The sequence below is a fragment of the Dermacentor albipictus genome, chromosome 6, assembly GCF_038994185.2.
Source record: "Dermacentor albipictus isolate Rhodes 1998 colony chromosome 6, USDA_Dalb.pri_finalv2, whole genome shotgun sequence".
Classification (NCBI taxonomy): Eukaryota; Metazoa; Arthropoda; class Arachnida; order Ixodida; family Ixodidae; genus Dermacentor; species Dermacentor albipictus.
Window position 1 is genome coordinate 42,523,574 of NC_091826.1, and position 17,402 is coordinate 42,540,975.

The 17,402-nt window shown below is 45.1% G+C and overlaps 2 protein-coding genes across 2 annotated transcripts in view; one reads left to right on the plus strand and one right to left on the minus strand.

The window, feature by feature from the left end:
- LOC135920724 (adhesion G protein-coupled receptor E2-like) overlaps positions 1 to 17,402 on the minus strand; it is a 240,841-nt gene that overhangs the window by 195,292 nt on the left and 28,147 nt on the right. The gene's annotated exons all lie outside the window — the stretch shown is intronic.
- The window catches only part of LOC135920736 (adhesion G protein-coupled receptor E2-like), a 565,456-nt gene continuing 552,540 nt past the window's right edge, over positions 4,487 to 17,402 (plus strand). Inside the window, exon 1 of the mRNA XM_070540404.1 lies at positions 4,487 to 4,782. The gene's annotated coding sequence lies outside the window, so the exon portion shown is untranslated. The remainder of the gene's footprint in view (positions 4,783 to 17,402) is intronic.

Sequence of the window (17,402 nt, forward strand, 5' to 3'; positions counted from 1 at the left end):
ACAAGAATAGAAATAAAGAAACCCAGTCGGTATTCTTTCCAACAAAAGAAAGAAAGAAAGAAAGAAAGAAAGAAAGAAAGAAAGAAAGAAAGAAAGAAAGAAAGAAAGAAAGAAAGGAAGAAAGAAAGAAAGAAAGAAAGAAAGAAAGAAAGAGAACATTTCCGGTAAAAAAAAGCCTTGCATGAATCATATGGCACAAACCGGGCTAAAGGTTGAAAAATTCAGTTCTCGATCTGTTCACGAAGATGGCCCGTCCGTATATTAGGCGAGCAAATAGTTTACGTTAGCAGGGTTAGCGCTGCAGCAACTCTAAGTGAATCCGTGCACCCGCTTTTTACTCTACAGTGTCTGTTTTCTTATTCTCATATTTGTTATTTTTTGGAGCCTACATTGAGTATTAGCTAAATAAGCGAGAAAGTGTTTTTCCGATTGTGAAAGAAGCCCGCGAATAAACGCCAAATTGCCGCCCCACTGGCCACTCGAGGAACTTTGCCTGTATTTGCGAGCTTCTTTCACGCTCGGAAAAAAAAAAAACACATTTATGTAGCACATGTTGAGCAACAGAAAGCTGTATCGAGAGTTTTTCATGGTGCTCTACAATTGTCTCACTGACACATTTCATATAATTATAATATTTGTTAAGTCGAATAATTAATTAATTATGTAATTAGGCGGAGTGCAAGATATACTCCGAGTGTCTGCAAGGGACGGAAGCAACATTACCTTGGCTCTGTCCAGCTACTTGGTATTTGCATATTTTTGAATCTTCCTGTATGACAGTTGCCACATGCTGTGTATGCACAGAACTGGACTTGCAGGACGTACTTTTGGCGAGCTTTCGCAACATTCCATTCACTGAAACAGTGAAGATGCTTCGCCGCATGATGCAAGTTTCTGTAGCAAAGCACGCTTTACAGGCGCACCTGTCGATTTTTTGTACTCGGAACTTCGCGCGTTCGATCCACAACTAAGACATGCCGCGTTTTGCAGGGCCCGAATTGAAAGTTTGCGCAGACCCCACTCACGCGAAAACCTGTGTTAGGCGAAAGCATCTACAATGAAGACGTCCATGTGTGATCGCGATCGGATGGTCGTAGTCGGCATGCCAACGTCGTCATGGCGACGTCACCATGCCATCTTCGTCATCATCACGCCGTCGCCTTCATGTCACACTGGTTGTCGTCACCTGCCAGGAGCATTGCCCCGATTCGTGTCAGTTGTCTCGATGGGCGTTATTTCAATGCACGTACCCTTCATTTTTTTTTGTCTTTGACAGGTGATAATTTCGTTATTCTGTTATAGAGAACCTCAAACGAAGAGCTAAAGATTTCTGACTATTCCACGTCACGCAGGAGAAATTGACTTCCACGAAATGTACCAGCGTCGTGAGAACTGCGTAACTTCATTTGATTTGATATGCAGGGTTACCTGAGTTTAGTTGTAGTAAAAATGTGGCGTAGGCCCGTCGCAAGCATATCCTTCCCAGGCGTCCCTGTCAACAGGTGTTATTATCCAACAATTATTTCTTTACTAGCTTGAAAACGCCGAAAGATCAAAAAGAAAGTGCTTTGCGGGATGCTAGTTACAAGTTCACTAAAAGGAAGTAAATGCAATAGTAATATTTTCTCATCTCCTTCTCTGCACTCAGCGCATCTAGTCAGTGTTGACCGAGGCAACAGTTGCAACAATGCGAGCTGAGCGTCAGCGCAACAAGCTGCGTGTGTGTGGCGTTTTCTCACACACACACACAAAAAAATAAAAACACAAAGGTTTACAAATTAGCATTCATATTACTTGCCTTTGGCGCATGATGTACGAGGACCACCGAATATCATACCGAATCTCTGGAAGAATTTTTCCGCAACTTATAACGGCCGCAATCTTTCAGCGGACGTGCAGCTCAGCAGTACGGCAATACTAAGAGAATATGAGAAGATAAACGGTCAAATCGGTGAGGGAAGCTGCATTACAGGCCGGAAACTTCAACGGCGCGAGTAATTTTTCATTGTTTCGAGACTGGCATTACTCTTTACTCTGTTAATCCTTATTATTCTGATCAAAATCTATTATTCTTATCAACTGAGCAGTGCGCGCACCTTTCTATCTCCATCCATCTCCACTGAAACCCGATATTAATGAGTAATGACGAATATTTGTGTGCGTATATTATGGTGCCCGGCGTTCAACCAGCGGCAGACTCTGGAGTGGGTAATCGATCATTTTTTTTGTCGTTAGGAGAATTATATTTTCCGGAAAGGGAGTGGTTCATCTCCATGAAAGGTGAGATTTAAAAAAAAATAAGAACTTCATGTGAGCCCGCGAAGGATCGCAAAATGAAAAAAAAAGACAGAATATACTCTAAGGTATAAGGAAGACAACGCGACCGTTAAATCAAAGCGGAGCGATATTGGAGCAGTGCGTCACGGCGGCAGAAAATTGGCTTTGTATGCTCGACGGAGACAGCAGCGCGAAGAATTCCCGATGAAGGCACACACACCTTTATGCCTCTCGAAAGAGGAGTTGCTGACATCGCTAATACAGTGAAGTGGGCTTTCAAGTTGGAGGCGATGGGAAGTCGGCGATTTTCGCGAGCGGTCGTGGAAAACAAGCGACGTCTTTGGCAAACTATATATATATATATATATATATATATATATATATATATATATATATATATATATATATATATATATATATATATACATGTATGTATATAATCTATGCGTCAAATCCCCTCGAATGGAAGCAAATTTGCTCTTTTATGTCGGTGCAGGAATTGAGATTTCACTAGCGCTCGAAAAGAAAATGCCTGACGCGTCCTTACATTACGTTGACAGATGGAAGCGCACACTTTGCCGCCTAGCGTCTCCTGGCACACTATTTTCTTTTTCATTAGCGTTCACACAGACTTACTGCAGTTGTTTTGTATATAAAACGCACTAAAAATAAATGCGTTTGAAGTGACACAAAGGCATTCCGGTTTGGCGATTCGCTTCGCGGAAGGGTGTTTGCTTGCCGCCACTTGAGATTACTTACCGGGAATTTAGAGGTGCTTGCCTTAACTGAATTCGCTATTCATTATTCGTTCTTTTTTAGTGGTTCTTTATATCGAGAGTACTTAGGTTGGCTGAGCGAGGGCCCTCTTAAGGAAGGTTGAATAAGAATTTTAGATCATGCTTGGGTTTTGGTGGGTGCGCATGGCTGTGTGTGTGTGTGTATGTGTGTGCTTGTGTAAATCGTGTTTGTGCGCGTGTGTGACCACTGCGCACATTCTATTTCTGACCCGACACCTGGGCTTGCATGACAGGCTGCCAGCCAAAAAAAAAATGAAGGTCCAGGTTTTTTTCTTGCGCACAACGTACACCATGTGCAATTGTGCATGTGCAACTGGGCATGTGGACACACTCGGCCACATCCACTGAGTGAGGTTGTGCTAGGTGCCCGAATAGATGAACAGAAGAGGCAAGAAGTGAAATCGAAAACACAACACTGAAGAACTGATCTACACAGAAGTGGCGATGTGGGAAATGGAAAAAGCCGAGTATGAAAAAAAAAAAGCGTAGGAAACAAAACGGAATCAGAGTGCGCGTTGAGCGAAGAGTGTTGGGCTTAGTAGTGATAGGACATGGAAGTGAAGTACGTATAAGTGGAAAAAAGAGATGTGAAGAGATTTAACTAAGCATCAGAGAAAGTTTCACTTGTTACTCATTTAGATATGTACATGAGGTCGGTCTTTTTTAAAAATTATTTTCTCCTTTCGCTTTCTGTACAGTGTAGTCGTTGTTGTAGCAAAGACAAGATATAACAATGTTTTGTATTCTCGTGAACGTACCAACATGCCCAAAAAGCTGAAGTGATATCAAGACTGGAACGGTTTGAGTGATCCCACTGAAGAAGGAACTGTAATAATTACCTGGTAGGAGCACGAAATGAGATGTTGCGAGAGGAAGTAGACTCGACGCACCAAAATCGAAACGGATTTCGATCGAGGCCGTTTCGTGTTATTTTTTTGTTTTGCCGAGAACGTATAATAATAAAAGTAGAGGCAGCTAGAAACGCCAGGAGAAAGGATATTCAATCACGGCACTTCATTCATAGGTGATGCGACAGTTAATTGCAGTCTATCCGAACGGCCGGTATCTGCACAAGCTAAGTTTCTCTCACAAACAATAGACGCTTATCGGACGATCCAATCCCGGACACCCATAAATGGTGGCGCCTCTTCAGTGCATCCGCGCCCTTTCCTCAGTTTATATTTGTTTTCTTACAACACCGGATTCTCGAGAGAGGTCCATCTCGGCGATAAGGCAGCTCGAGGCCAAGTAAGACAGTGACGAAGGGCGAGATTAGATTAACGCATTAAGAAAGAAAACCAGAAGTGTGGTCACAGCAGCACACGCCGAAACAGATGAGCGTCGCAGTTAAACGACGATCAAGCAGGGAGTATGCCGGGAACACGGCTACACTGCAGGCCTTGCTGTCCACCGTGTGCACTGATCTCGGCGCTGTTGTAGCATGCGCAGCAGTCACGCATACGTTGCCAGTGGCGGTAGTGTTCGTCGTAGAATGCTGTACGTGTTCCACCTTGAAGACATGCCTGGACAACGGGCTTCTGTTCCCGATTACGCACTTGTGAGGCAAGTTTCGAGACATTGCGCTGGCTGGTTACGGAGCGACGTTGGCGTCATTCGACTGCAGAAGCGATCGGGAGTGCCACAGCCTTGCATCTGCGTTTGCAGTGAACTTTGACTTTCTGATTTCTCATCACGTAGCTCCATCTCGGTGAGTGCTGCGCTTCGGTCACGCGGTCCGTATATCTAAGACAGCCGGCGTGCACTGAAATATTTTTGGACGTGTCCGATAGACCGACGGTGGGAGCGGCTTCTTTAATATTAGTTGTTACTACGTATACTTACAGCCTTGGGCCACCCTTGGCTCGACTGCGTTTGTGCATGTTGTCAACCGATGGCAACAGCTTCTCTTTCTTTTTTTTTTCAAGTAACAGTAGTTACTTGTGTCAGGCTAATTGTGGCGCTTCATTTAGACCGACGCTCCCCGGATGGCTGCGGCAGTCTCGGTTCTTTTATGTGATGAAATAGAAGGCAACAGGCAAAGGCGTCGCACTTATCTTCAAGCTTCGCGAATAGGCAAGCCAGCAGACAGTGTTTTTCGTCTAATTGCGTCGGAGACATTGGTCTTTTCTTAAATGTTATTGCGCCCCTACTACGACTTCGTGTCAAGATGCAAGTGGGTGTGAATCGCTATAAGTGAAGCGTGGTTTCACGTGTGGAAAAGGGCACTCGTAGTATTTTTTACCACCATTACTTAGCTGCACTAAAGAACTGGGCATATCTTACAGTCTGCAGGACAACATAGTCGTGTTGCGGCCAAACTTTCATGGGGTCCCTTTATCACTTTTTATCTTTGGTTTTAGCCTTCGCTATCTCCTGAGCCTTTCTCTCTGCCACGCCCCTTATTTTCGATGATTTCAACCAATGCCTCATTAAACTGCCCACCCGTCATTGATGAGATCTTCGTGCGTTTAAAGCCGAACATGAATGCATGTTGAAACGTTGAAGTATGTGGTTTCCAAGTGCGCATGTAGGATTCGGAGAAAGCTTAAACTTCGCGATTGAAAGTGAAACGGGATAGCATTCAAAGATCCCTGACTGCTTCTCATACTTTCCGGGAACTGCAGCTTTTGTAATCGTAGTATTTACCAGGAAACACTGGCTGCGAACGCTATGGTTGAAGTCAAGGTTTCTGGTAGAAGCGCGGCTTCCTGCGCGGACCGCGATGCGTGGAGGTGAGTGCCATTTCTAAGTGTTGCGAGGAACCGCGCCCCTGTATGCATGGTAGAAACTCTGAAAATGGGCTTGTGTTTCAGGTTCCGCGCAGCAGAATTATGTTTTCTCGTATATTAAAATTACAGTCCGACGCTATCATGTCTGTAGGTTGTGTGTAAGTAGTAATTTGTGGTTTTCCTTACATATATTATTTTAAGAAATTCACTCAGTTCAGTAACCTCATTGCGTTACAGAGAGGACCTGCATTGTTGGATATGCGTGGTTTGGAATGCTATTTCGCGAAAAAATTGTCGAGGCTAGACGCGGGATGCCGGATTTTCTGCGACAAAGGACCCTTCACGCTATCGCGTTAAAACGCGGTAGTATAGATACAAGCAGATTCCTGTATATTACAGACAGGTGCTCTCCTGTGGAAAACCAGTCTTATTTTATTAAACACTTTCTTGGCGCATCTAGGCTGCTTTAACTTCTATGTATATACCACAAAAAGATTGAGTTCCCTCGCTTTCGTTTAGCTATTGTGGAAGTTATTGTAGAGGCGCTGGCTATCAGGGTGCATTGGTTTACATTGTTTTTTCATTTTTTCTGGTTTGGAATTTTTCACAGTTTGGCGTTCTTGACTAGCACACGCAGCTAACGCATAAAGACTGCGCAATGCCGGCCTGCGAAGCAGTCACCAAATATAGTTGAGTAAGCAGGGTCTACACCTGCCTCGCTGTGCTCAAGAGCAAAGGTGACCGTGATATGTTCTAAAGCTTTCATGTTTTCGAGCTCACTATGAAATAAACAGCAAGTTTTCAAGTATTATAACGCAAATAAGTAGCACTCGTTCGTTTGATAAATATAAAATAGAAGAAAGATTTGTTAAAAAAACGATATGAAAGCATAAATTCCAACAATATATATAAGGCAAGGCTTATAAAAAAATAATAAAGAACTGCAGTGGATGCGAAAGGGAAAAAGTCCCGCGAATTGTGAACACCAGCTTCCAGTGGAATATGTCCGTCGCATTTCTTTTCGCATTTCCTAGATCTCAGCGGCCTCGCCTATACAGCTCCAAGCTAAAGCCTGAAAAAAAAAAGAAGAATCAAGAAAGGAAAGAAGAAAAGTAAGAAAAAAAAATGAATGCGACGTTTTTACACGCCCCTCCGCATATCAGAATGTTATCCGTTCCATGCGGGTAGTTCTCTTTTGCCGCGCTTCGCTCACCCCGTGGTGTCAGCCTCAATCTCCTCTCTGACGCAAATTTTTATTTCAGGGATCGGCGGCATCGGGGAATGTTATAGAGGCGTGCCCTACTATGGCACGACGCCGTGCCCAACCAGCTGTCTCTTTGTCCCCCCCCCCCCCCCTCCAACCTTTATTGAGTTTCATTTTACATGTTTTTTTCTCCATTTTTGTCCCTTAAGCTACTCGCATTTCTAACGGCTTGTCAGACCGCTCCTAGGTCGAGCGAAATAACTGACCGAGTGGGCACAGAAAAATAATTCAAGCGGTGTGGTTTCCGATAAAACGCGGGTTATAATGACAACTACGAAACGACGCGAATAAATGTAACCGCAGTTGTAGATTGAATGACACGGGGGAAAAAGGGGCCTGGAGGAAAAAGCGATGTTCTGTCACGATAGAGAGCGAGAGAAAGCAAAGGGATAAATGGTAGAAAGGTCAACCAGACGAGAATTCGGTTTGTTACCCTACGAATCCGGTAAGAGAGAGGGGGAAAATAAAATATAAGGAGGAGGTGAACGCGGCGCGCACATCAGTACGGCGCACAACAACACAAAGGGTTGTTGAGGTCCGTGCATTTGAAAACACTGCAGTACCACACAAGTGGCTTTCTACGCCAGCAGTGAAAGTAAAAAAAAATGGCTGTGGCTTAGCTAAAGTTAAGCCCGGGATGCGAAGCATACTAGCCTTTATTTTAACGAGACAGCGTTAAGGAGCTCGTGTCGCAGAAAAACCGGTGTCGTCGGCGTCGGCGTCTGCGGCGTTGGCCGTGAGTGATAAATCCCAGCAGGCACTTCATGAATGAAAAACAACTTGCAAGATGGGCTGGGTGGGAATCGAACCAGGGTCTCCGGAGTGTGAGACGGAGACGTTATACCATTGAGCCACGAGTTTTTTTTCTTTGTTTTACTGAGCCACGAGTTCGATGCTTCAAAGCGGTACAAAAGCGCCTCTAGTGAACGTGGTGTTGCCTTAGAAACGAGCTGTTTATAAGGCTCAGGCGTTGTCGCTTGCTCAGGAGCACATTTCGTTGTCGCGCCGAACGCTGCGTTGCTCGACGCTCACCGCGTCCGATGCGGGGCGCGTAGTCGCTGCCCCGTAGCCCATTGTCTTACACCCCTTGGCGGGTCGACGGGAACGCTATCGCGTTCCACTCTTGAATGCGAAGCTTCAGCGTCCGCTTTGCAGCTGTTATGACGTCATATGGTAGCTACGCGGCCGCGCGCGGCGCAGCAAGTAAGAGCGTGGTTGTGCGGCTAGTATGCTTCGCATAAAAAATGCTCCAAAGAAAAAAAAACACAGCTGCTAAGCTTCGCATCTGTGGTTAAACAGGCACAGCAAAGAAGGCCTTAAATAAAATGGAGACGGAAAATACTGAAAATGTGTGGTGACCGAAAAGAAACTTCACATGACGCTCGTCTAATTCATTGATATTCCGTCACTCGCATTGCACGACTGCACTTCTCGACTATGCCTCTTGTATGCCTCCTATCTTGAACGGAAGTCGGGACAGCCACTCCCAAAACAATCGCTAAGAACATTTTTGTCTCTCAGTCACATTCGATCCATAAACTGCGTGAAAGGCCGCGCATCTAATGCATTTAATTATTTGTTGACTCAATGCGCCTTTCGAGCAGAACACACCAGCGATATTGTAGTGTGTACACATTGCGCAATATTAAAGGTAACACACCGCCTCGAAAGAAAAATAGGCCGCTGTTAGAACGATGTTCTAGCTCTTGTGCGACTGCCTGTTTTTGTTCCTTAGAGATTTGCATTTGCGGAATGTGCATACAGTTGCCGTTCCTGTTGCAGGTTAGCGTCATCCTATTTACATCCATAATCTTACATGACCAGCAGTGGGATCCTGTAAAGTATTTTGAAATAGGGAAATATGTGAACAGTAAACAAATAGGTCAAGTCCTCTAATTTCTCTTCTTAAATAAATAACTTAAGCAACATTATGCACCCTAGAGTAGCTTTTTTGCATCGGAAACGAGCAAAGAAAGGTCTCCAGTGGCCACAAGCTGAAAAATTTCACTGTTTTTAGGGGGACACGTCGTATTTATGAACATGAAATTGCGTGATAAAAAAAACACGAAAGAAATCTTCAAAATTAGTTATTCAAGTAATTATTCTAGGAATATTATTTCTTTCTAGAAACCCGATTCGGTTTTAGTACATTATGTTGTAAAAAGCAATGTCTTACATCTCTTTTCTATTGCTCTAATATATTGTTGCAACAAAGCTGTTCCGTCTGACATCCTTTCGCTGAGGCTTAACAAAGTTGTGGCGTTGCGCTACTAAGCCTGTGGTCGAAGGTTCGGTTCCTGGCTGCGATGGCTACATTTCGATGGGGGATGGAATACCAGCCACTCGTGTACTTAGTACTTACTTAGGTGCCCGTCGAAGGCCCTCATGTGGTGAAAATTGTTCCAGGTGACCCGCCCACTACAGCGTGCCTCATGATGAGATCGTCATGGCGCCGCATATAACGCCATAATTGATTCTATGTTTACAGTTTCTTCAACGCCCCTCACCTTGTACTCTAGATTCTTAAAGGAAGTCTTACGGCCTCTTGAAATGCGCTACAATGCCCAACCGTATCGCTGCCACACTTTTCTAATGCACGCGGCGTCCAGGTATAAGGCGTTGTGCACGCGTTGTTTGCGAATATTGACTGAAGCTAAAGGTGAGATGTTGCACTTGTTACTGTGACGGCCATTACTTTCTGTACGTGCATTACGAGCAGTGTGCTGCTGCCTTTGATATATATGCACGAAACGCATCTTGTGCACGCGTCCTCTTTCCGACGCGGAAGATGTGTAGTCGCGCGAAAGAAGCGCGGAACGTTTCATTTATTGCACGCACGATTTGGGCTGCGAGCTCCGGGCAACCATAGTCGTTTCTCGCGTCTCGAAAATCGCGTGAATGGCAGGGACGTCGATCTCCACCTTGCGATTCCGTCGATCGCTTCAAACCAAAGCCGCTGCATAAACGAATCAGCTAAAAGATCGGCTCCACAACCGCGATGCATATACCGGAACGTGGATCCAAACATTTTACGACGTCATCGACTACATCACTTCTCGGTGTTTCGATTATGGGGCCCTATGAGCCCTGTATTAAGGACGAAAGGGGTTGCAACAATTACGGTAACGACCGTGACTTAAGGAGCCTAACAGTGCCAGCAGGAAAAAAAATAAAGAGGAACAAACGAAGAAATCGCGAATGAATGTCCGCATGGGAAATCGCACGTCGGCACAAAAAAGATGGCTTGGCATGCGCTTATGTCTCCACGACATACACAATATCGAGGAGTCCACGGTCAGCGCGAATGGCTGCGTTCGCTAATTCCTTTTGTCATCGTTCTTTCCGCTACGTCGACTCGATCTCGTCGCTGCCCTCTTCCTTTGCCGCCGACCGAGCCCCGTATTAATGGAACGGGGGGGAAGGGGGGACGCGCGACACGTGTCCCCAACGGCGAGCCTTGGGACCTCACGTTCGGGTCATTCCGGTTACGGCCCGAGGCGCACACATACAGAGCGGGGGCTTCGACATTTACGATGCAGCGATGGATGGCCGTTTCGAATTTTATGACGTCATTAAGAGGGACAGGAGCAAGGTGAGGTCTTCGCGGCGAATAGGGAGAGACAGGAATGAAAGAATTCAGTGAGGGCAAAAAGGGAGGAGAGGGTGGGGATGATAGGGAAGCTTTGGGGAATCCAAGAACGGAAAAATGGGAAACGGGGAGGAAATGGGGACACAGTGAGACGCCGAAGGAAAGACAATAAGGAATGGCGTAGGAGTTGCCGGGAAATGTCAGCGGTCAAAGGAGATCGTGGCTGACTTTTGCTTGTTTATTTTTTTTATTTGGCTCGCGGATGAAAGCGAGGCGTTCTGTGCTTGTCGCTATATCAATTGACGTTTGCTCGATGACCTCGTAGAAGTAAGGCGAGAGATTAAACTGTTTTGAATGGTAGACGAATACTGAGTAAAGATTGATGCGTTGCATATTCTTTGAGCGTAAGCTGGTGAGTGATTGCCCACTTGTCGTTCCGGCGCTACTGCAAAAACGAATCGGCTCTCAAAAGTGAATGGCGTTTAAGAGGTGAATACTTGTTAACTGTTTCTCATATAACCTAGTACTTCGGACGACCTGAAAGTACGTGAATGTTACATTTGTTAATGTGCTGCTCTTGAAGACAAAAGTAAACTAGGTGAAAAGGCGGAAAATGAAATATTTCTCATCGCACAAGCTATTCTAAGGATGAGGCGAAATTTCGCTCTTGTCTTTAATGAATCAGAGAAGGTACTTGTTTTACGGCTAAAACGTAACGAGGTCTTGAGGGTCTAAAATTTCGCGCGTGTTAGATCAGGCTACATCAATACTACGGCCGCAGATGAAATCCTAATATTTTACATGGCTTACCGCCTGCTATAAACCTTACCACAACCAAAACGAAAATTTAAGAGACAGAAATGAACAGCTACTTTTCGGGAAAAAAAACTTTCTTTATGAATAGTTCCGACTTAGGGACTAAGCCGACGCAATGAAATTGACTTCGTAGCCAAGTCTCAAAACATTGCACAAAAAAGCACGCATAGCGTATGCACGGAAACTTGGTTGGCGGTTTTTAAGACTCGAGAGAGAGGAGTTCTGCTGGCGCCAGAAATACGAGTGGACGTAATATATAAAAGGCACATAGGTTAGTCCTCCCTGAAATACGAATAACTTAAGCCGCCAACGCAACTATTGCAGCTGTGGCATTTATTCGAAATTTGTCTGTGTATGCTTGAAAGTGCTTTCGTTGGCTTCTGAGCGAATATTTAGGCTTATGGATTGGCTTTCGTCTAGGAAACTGCTCTTTCCTGGCAGGTACTTGCATGTCGTAGAGAAAAAAGAAAACACACCGGAACTTTTCACCTCGAAAGATCACAACCAAATTTCGATTGACAGTGTTCCTGCTTTCTATTTTCTCTCCGCAATGTATAATTAGCTGCGGTGGACATTCTTAAATGCAAGATAATCATCATTTTGGTTGATTTTGTGCTCAGTCGCTGTGTTGGTCGACTAAATGGGCTGATCAGCTGAAGTGTGTTGCCACCGACCGCTTGAAAGATTCTACGAGTCGGCTGCTCTGCAAGGCTGTTTTTCGAGCGAAAACTCGCCTTCACACTACTCTTCTTCCTTTATCTTTGTTCCTCCCACGGAAGAAACGCGAGTAAGAAGGCTTTCCGGGAATAGGAACGTGTGGAAAAGTGCCCCCTAGCAGCATTATGCACCTGAAATACCACACTCCTTTGTACACGTCTCGTACACGTCTTGTACACGTCTTTTGTACACGTCTTTTGTACACGTTGTGGAGAGCGTCCCCTTACATTGAGTCCCTTATTTCTTAACGATCGACTGGGCTGAAGAATATTTACCCAACCATACCCGAAGCTCCCGAAAGAGGACGCAGAAACTTAGACAACTACAAACAAACGCTTTCTCACTTGGCACAAAATAGCATCTCATTGACCCCACACTTTAGGGATACGAGTGCAAACTTTTCCACACGCACTGTACCACATGGTATGTGAATGTGACCGAAACTCTGGCATCCCCTTTATCCCCCTCCCCAGGCCGAAATAGTGGGCTACGCAGCTCACCAGCCTCAACCCTGATTAGAAGTGTGAGCTGGTGAACTGGGCCAGGCAGGCGGCCAGGTCAGAATGCTTCTGGGACTGAGGAGGCCGTCCACGAGGGAGGTGACGAAACAACTTCGTCTGCTCGCAATAACATTCCATCTTCATCATCTCAAGCGTCTCCAAGAAACCTTCTTACACCAATACCCACACTAGCTTGCGTTCTATATAGATGGTGCCAATGACTCATAGCGTCAGCGCCCCCTGGCTTTGGATCCGACATACCTGAATCTCCCTATTCATCCCAAATTTGTTATGTAAACGTAGTTTATTTAGACCTATCCGCCTCACCGAGAGAGCATATGCTTCTTACAAGTATGTCTGTTAGAAGTATGCGCAGCATACAAGGCAATGAAAATGTTCTACTAGAGGGAGAATTTTTGCCATTCAGTTCATCTTTTACCACCGCGGAACTCTAGCAGACTGGACATTGAGCTTGAGGTGATTCAACGGTGGTGATGCTGTCGATTTGGAACAATGCGCAGTTTTTCTGGTCGAGGCATTTAGGCTGGAAAACAGCCCTTATCGCGTATGCAGAGGTTCATTTTTGTGAAAGGTCTGTTGTAGGAATGAAGCTGGTTCGAAATACATAAATAAAGTTCAGTGAAAGCTAACCGAATTTTACTAGACATACAGGGCTTGCTACGTCAGATGGGGGGATTGGAGTGGTATTAAAGCTACTCTAAAGAAGAAAGTAAGCAGAGAAACAGGAATGAGACGAAGCTCACATTTTGCTCGCTACCCAAATACTCAAAGTAAAGTATTAATGCAGAAACATCTTTCGCCGAATATCCAGGCAAAATTTATCACGCGAAAAGTATATTTTATCTGCACAAAAATCTGCAGCTGATCATTATAATAGTGGAAATGTCGATGATTAGCAGATTTATAAGCGATAAGGAACAATAAAACTAAAGAAATACAAATTGACCAGACAGAATACCCATATGATCGGATGTTTGCATATCGATAGGGGTACATAGAACTCCATACAAAATGCATGGGGGGAGCCTATAATAGGCATGGGCCAACTAAAATTTTTTTTTGGGGGGGGGGGGTGCAATTTGAAGTTTTGGGGCGGCACAACTGAAGTTTTGGGGTATGTTTACGCATACTTAGACAACTCCACTGGAGTTTCTGCATGTTTTTTCTTTATCGCCAACTTTTGCAGATAGGTATTGTGAAAGTGCTGATAAGATCAGAATTCCTCCTCAGTAAGCAATGTCAAGCATCAATTCTCCACTTGCACGCGTGTCCTAAATTTACCACGAAATAACTTATTTAGTTAAACTTTTCTAAATCTTTAGCTAGAATCTCGGCGTGATACATCTTTATGTCCCACGTTGATATTACTTTTGCGTTAGAATAAGATTAAGCATTTACACCTCTATTGTGCGATATTTCCAAAGATTTCTGCTCTTTACCATTGAAGCACGTGGTACGTGCAGACACCCACCTGTCCGCATCGTGCGACTGGCGTTCCAATTCAATTTCACTTAAGCTTAGGTCACAACATCACAGTCCTGGAGTGCGTACCATTATATCATTCGCGCATGCGCGTTTTACAACTTGCAAAAGAAAAGATACAAGCGCGACGTAAACATTTTTTTACACGTTGAAATAGAACGTCGCAAGCGATGAACGCACCCATTATACTTATTTATTTTTTTCACCATATAGGGAAACCCGAGCAAGCAAACAGCAGCATCGTTCGCTCCAGACACACTGTTGAGCTGCCGTTTGTTTTGTGTGTTTTGATCGAGAGCCTAGCAGCACGGAGAATGATTTACAGTGCGCGAAAAGAACATTTTCCGCTCACGGCAGAAAAGACTCAGGTGAACCGAAGAAAAACGATCCTTCAGCGCCGCGGCGCCGAATCCTTAGTTCGGTAGACTTGTTTTAATTTTTTTTAAACCATCATTCATCAGGATAGCTTTTGCAAGAGGATACTGAATCCTACGCACTCCACAGCGGAGGTCCGATTTCGAGGCACTAGTGAATCTTTAGAGACCTTTTAAGTATGGCCGCCGGAAAATCCAACGCACGATGAAAGACGGGAAAGCTTACCTGTTTATTGGCAACAAAAGTGAGCCAAACTTCTCCCGCTTTGAAGAACCCTCAAGGATAATGTCTCACGTGAACCAACACGCACACGCACACACACACACGCACGCATACATATATATATGTAGAGAGAGAGACAGACAGACAGAGAAAGCCTGCAAGAATATCTCTTCGCTAGTATTCTGTGCATATCTTGCCTGCATTTACAAAGGTGGCTCTAGCACTGTGGAGTCTGCGGCCGCGCGTACAATTTTTGCGCCAGCGACAAACCACTGAAAGAGAAAAATAGACGCTGAGGAAACCGCTGGAGCCGACGTCTTTAAGACGTCTTTGGAAACAATGCACTTAACGAAGTTTGGTCCCCGTGCGCCGTGGCATTCGGCTGCGGAGCCTACGCTAGCATCAGACGAGACGAGACAGTTTACAAGGACCCCAAAGAATTACAAGTATAGTTGGCGTTCCCGCGGGGCAAGAACAGCCTTGAGACGGTGAGCTGCGATTGCGGTGGGCTTTCGTTTTGGGTTGTGGAGTTACTGTCGAGTACCTTTGAGCACGCTTAATACGATGCATACGCAGCACCCATTCCAAAGCGTGTACTTTTGTTTATGCACTTTTTATCTACCTTTTTAGATGTGCACTTCTTGTGGGCGTATATTCAAGATTTTATTAGATGTTGCAGCACTATACGAAAAATTAAATTGAAATCAGACTTGCGAGAGATTGTCGATATGCGAGTCATGTCGGCTGCATACCGTCAGAGTAACTTCCTTGTGAAAAAAAAACAAAAAACAAAGGTATCAGCTCTTTGCTTTTGGTTTGTAGCCAGCCATACACTTCAACTTTGCCGTGTACGTGAGTTTTTCTGTGTGTGTTTCTTTAAAGGGGGAAGATGGGCGAAAGGAAGTCGACGCAAAAAAACACTCTGCTAGAAGTAGAGTGGATGACGTTTTTAATGAGCGTGCGTGCGTGCGTGTGTTCGTGGTGCGTGGGGCTGCGCGAGCGGCTTTAAATGCACTGTGAACGCCGACGTGTGCTGTGTGTAAGCGCACGCTCCTCTCTTCATTTCTCTTGCCTCGTTTTTCCTTCTCTTCCCGCTTACTCCTGTGTAGAGTGAGCAAACGGGGTTTAACTTGGTTAACTTACCTGCCTTTCCTTCTTTTTCGCTCTTTCCTTCTCTCACTGGCTTGCTAACGTGCCACTAATAAAACAAGGCGCCTGGCTGGTCACATCGGCGCTCGTTGCAGAAAACTGACGGGTGTACCGTTGTGGGTTTATAACCGACCTAACTACCGTGTAGGCGAGGTGGACGCGCGAACTACCTGGAAATCGCTGCGGCAATTGGAGCCAGCCTCCGTGCAATAAAATCGTTGTCGTTTTTTGATACTCCGCTTCAGAAAGACAGCTCGTTTCGTGAAGAGCCAAGAAATTGGCAAGGAAGTGCAAGGCAAAAGGAAAACCAAGAAAATATGCGAAAACCTGACGTTGTACTCCAGTTATCCTTTATTGTAAGAGTTGAAATTTAGAATTCCTGCGTTATCCTTCCTTATTCGGGTGACGGCTACGTGCTGGGTGAAGCGACGGCACTTGTGCAGACCTGTGCAGAAGATGCAGAATAAGCAACTTCAGGAAAGTCTTTTTGAATGATCAGTTGCTCCAGGAGCTTTCTACTAAAGTTCTGAGCGAGAAAAATTTAGAGAATCTCTGTGCGGAGGTGTAGGCGATGTCGGAAACGTTATTCAGTGTGGTGCGCAGTATGCAGGGGCGCTGCAATAACAGTTTGTGGGGCGGGGGGGGGGGCGGAGATACTCTCGACACAGGTCACCCTCAAGAGTATTCTTGCGGCAGGATGATGATGTTATTCGCAACAGAATGAGGCATGTGTCTGCTGCAGCAAATATGAGGAGACAACTCAGCACATAATGCAATGCGAATGTATTCATCCTCAGTATCCATCAAAAACTATTAGGCAGACATAGACAAAGCGGTAGACTTGTACCGACATCTGCAGCTTACTTGATTAGCTCAAGAAGCCTAGGTGACCATGTGTCACCGCCCGGTTTCGAAGGGGATGTCGATAAATCATCATTATCATCATCATTATGACTGCGTCATTTTAACTTTGAACATTGAGACAATAACATAATCTAAGTAATGCTAGTAAGCGTAGGTGAGCGAACTCCTGTTCTTTATTATTGGTTGTTAGGAAATCCAGTGGTCGAAGCTAAGAAGTCTCGTTCAGTAGTGCGAAGTCTCGCTAAGAAGTCTCGTTCAGCAGTGGGAAAAACATGAAGTCAGAGACGTCCTTATGAAAGTCATCGGGAAACATTTTGAGACACGTACCTGAGATTTCGGAAGCTCTGTCTCCTCAATTTGCATCAGCGAGCCTCATTTATTCGTTTGGCGGAGATAACCAGAAGCCGCGCGTACGTCCTCGCTTCGAGAACGTTTAGAATTTCCCCAGTCTCCTCATTATAGCCGAGCGCTCGTCATTGAGACAAGCAGACGAAAAAAGGCCTTCTGCTCCAGTCGCTGCTGACAAGCGGCTGCCTCTATTCCACATGACGATGTGCGCATGACTGTGGAACAGCAAGAGTACCTCTCGAGAAATGGAAT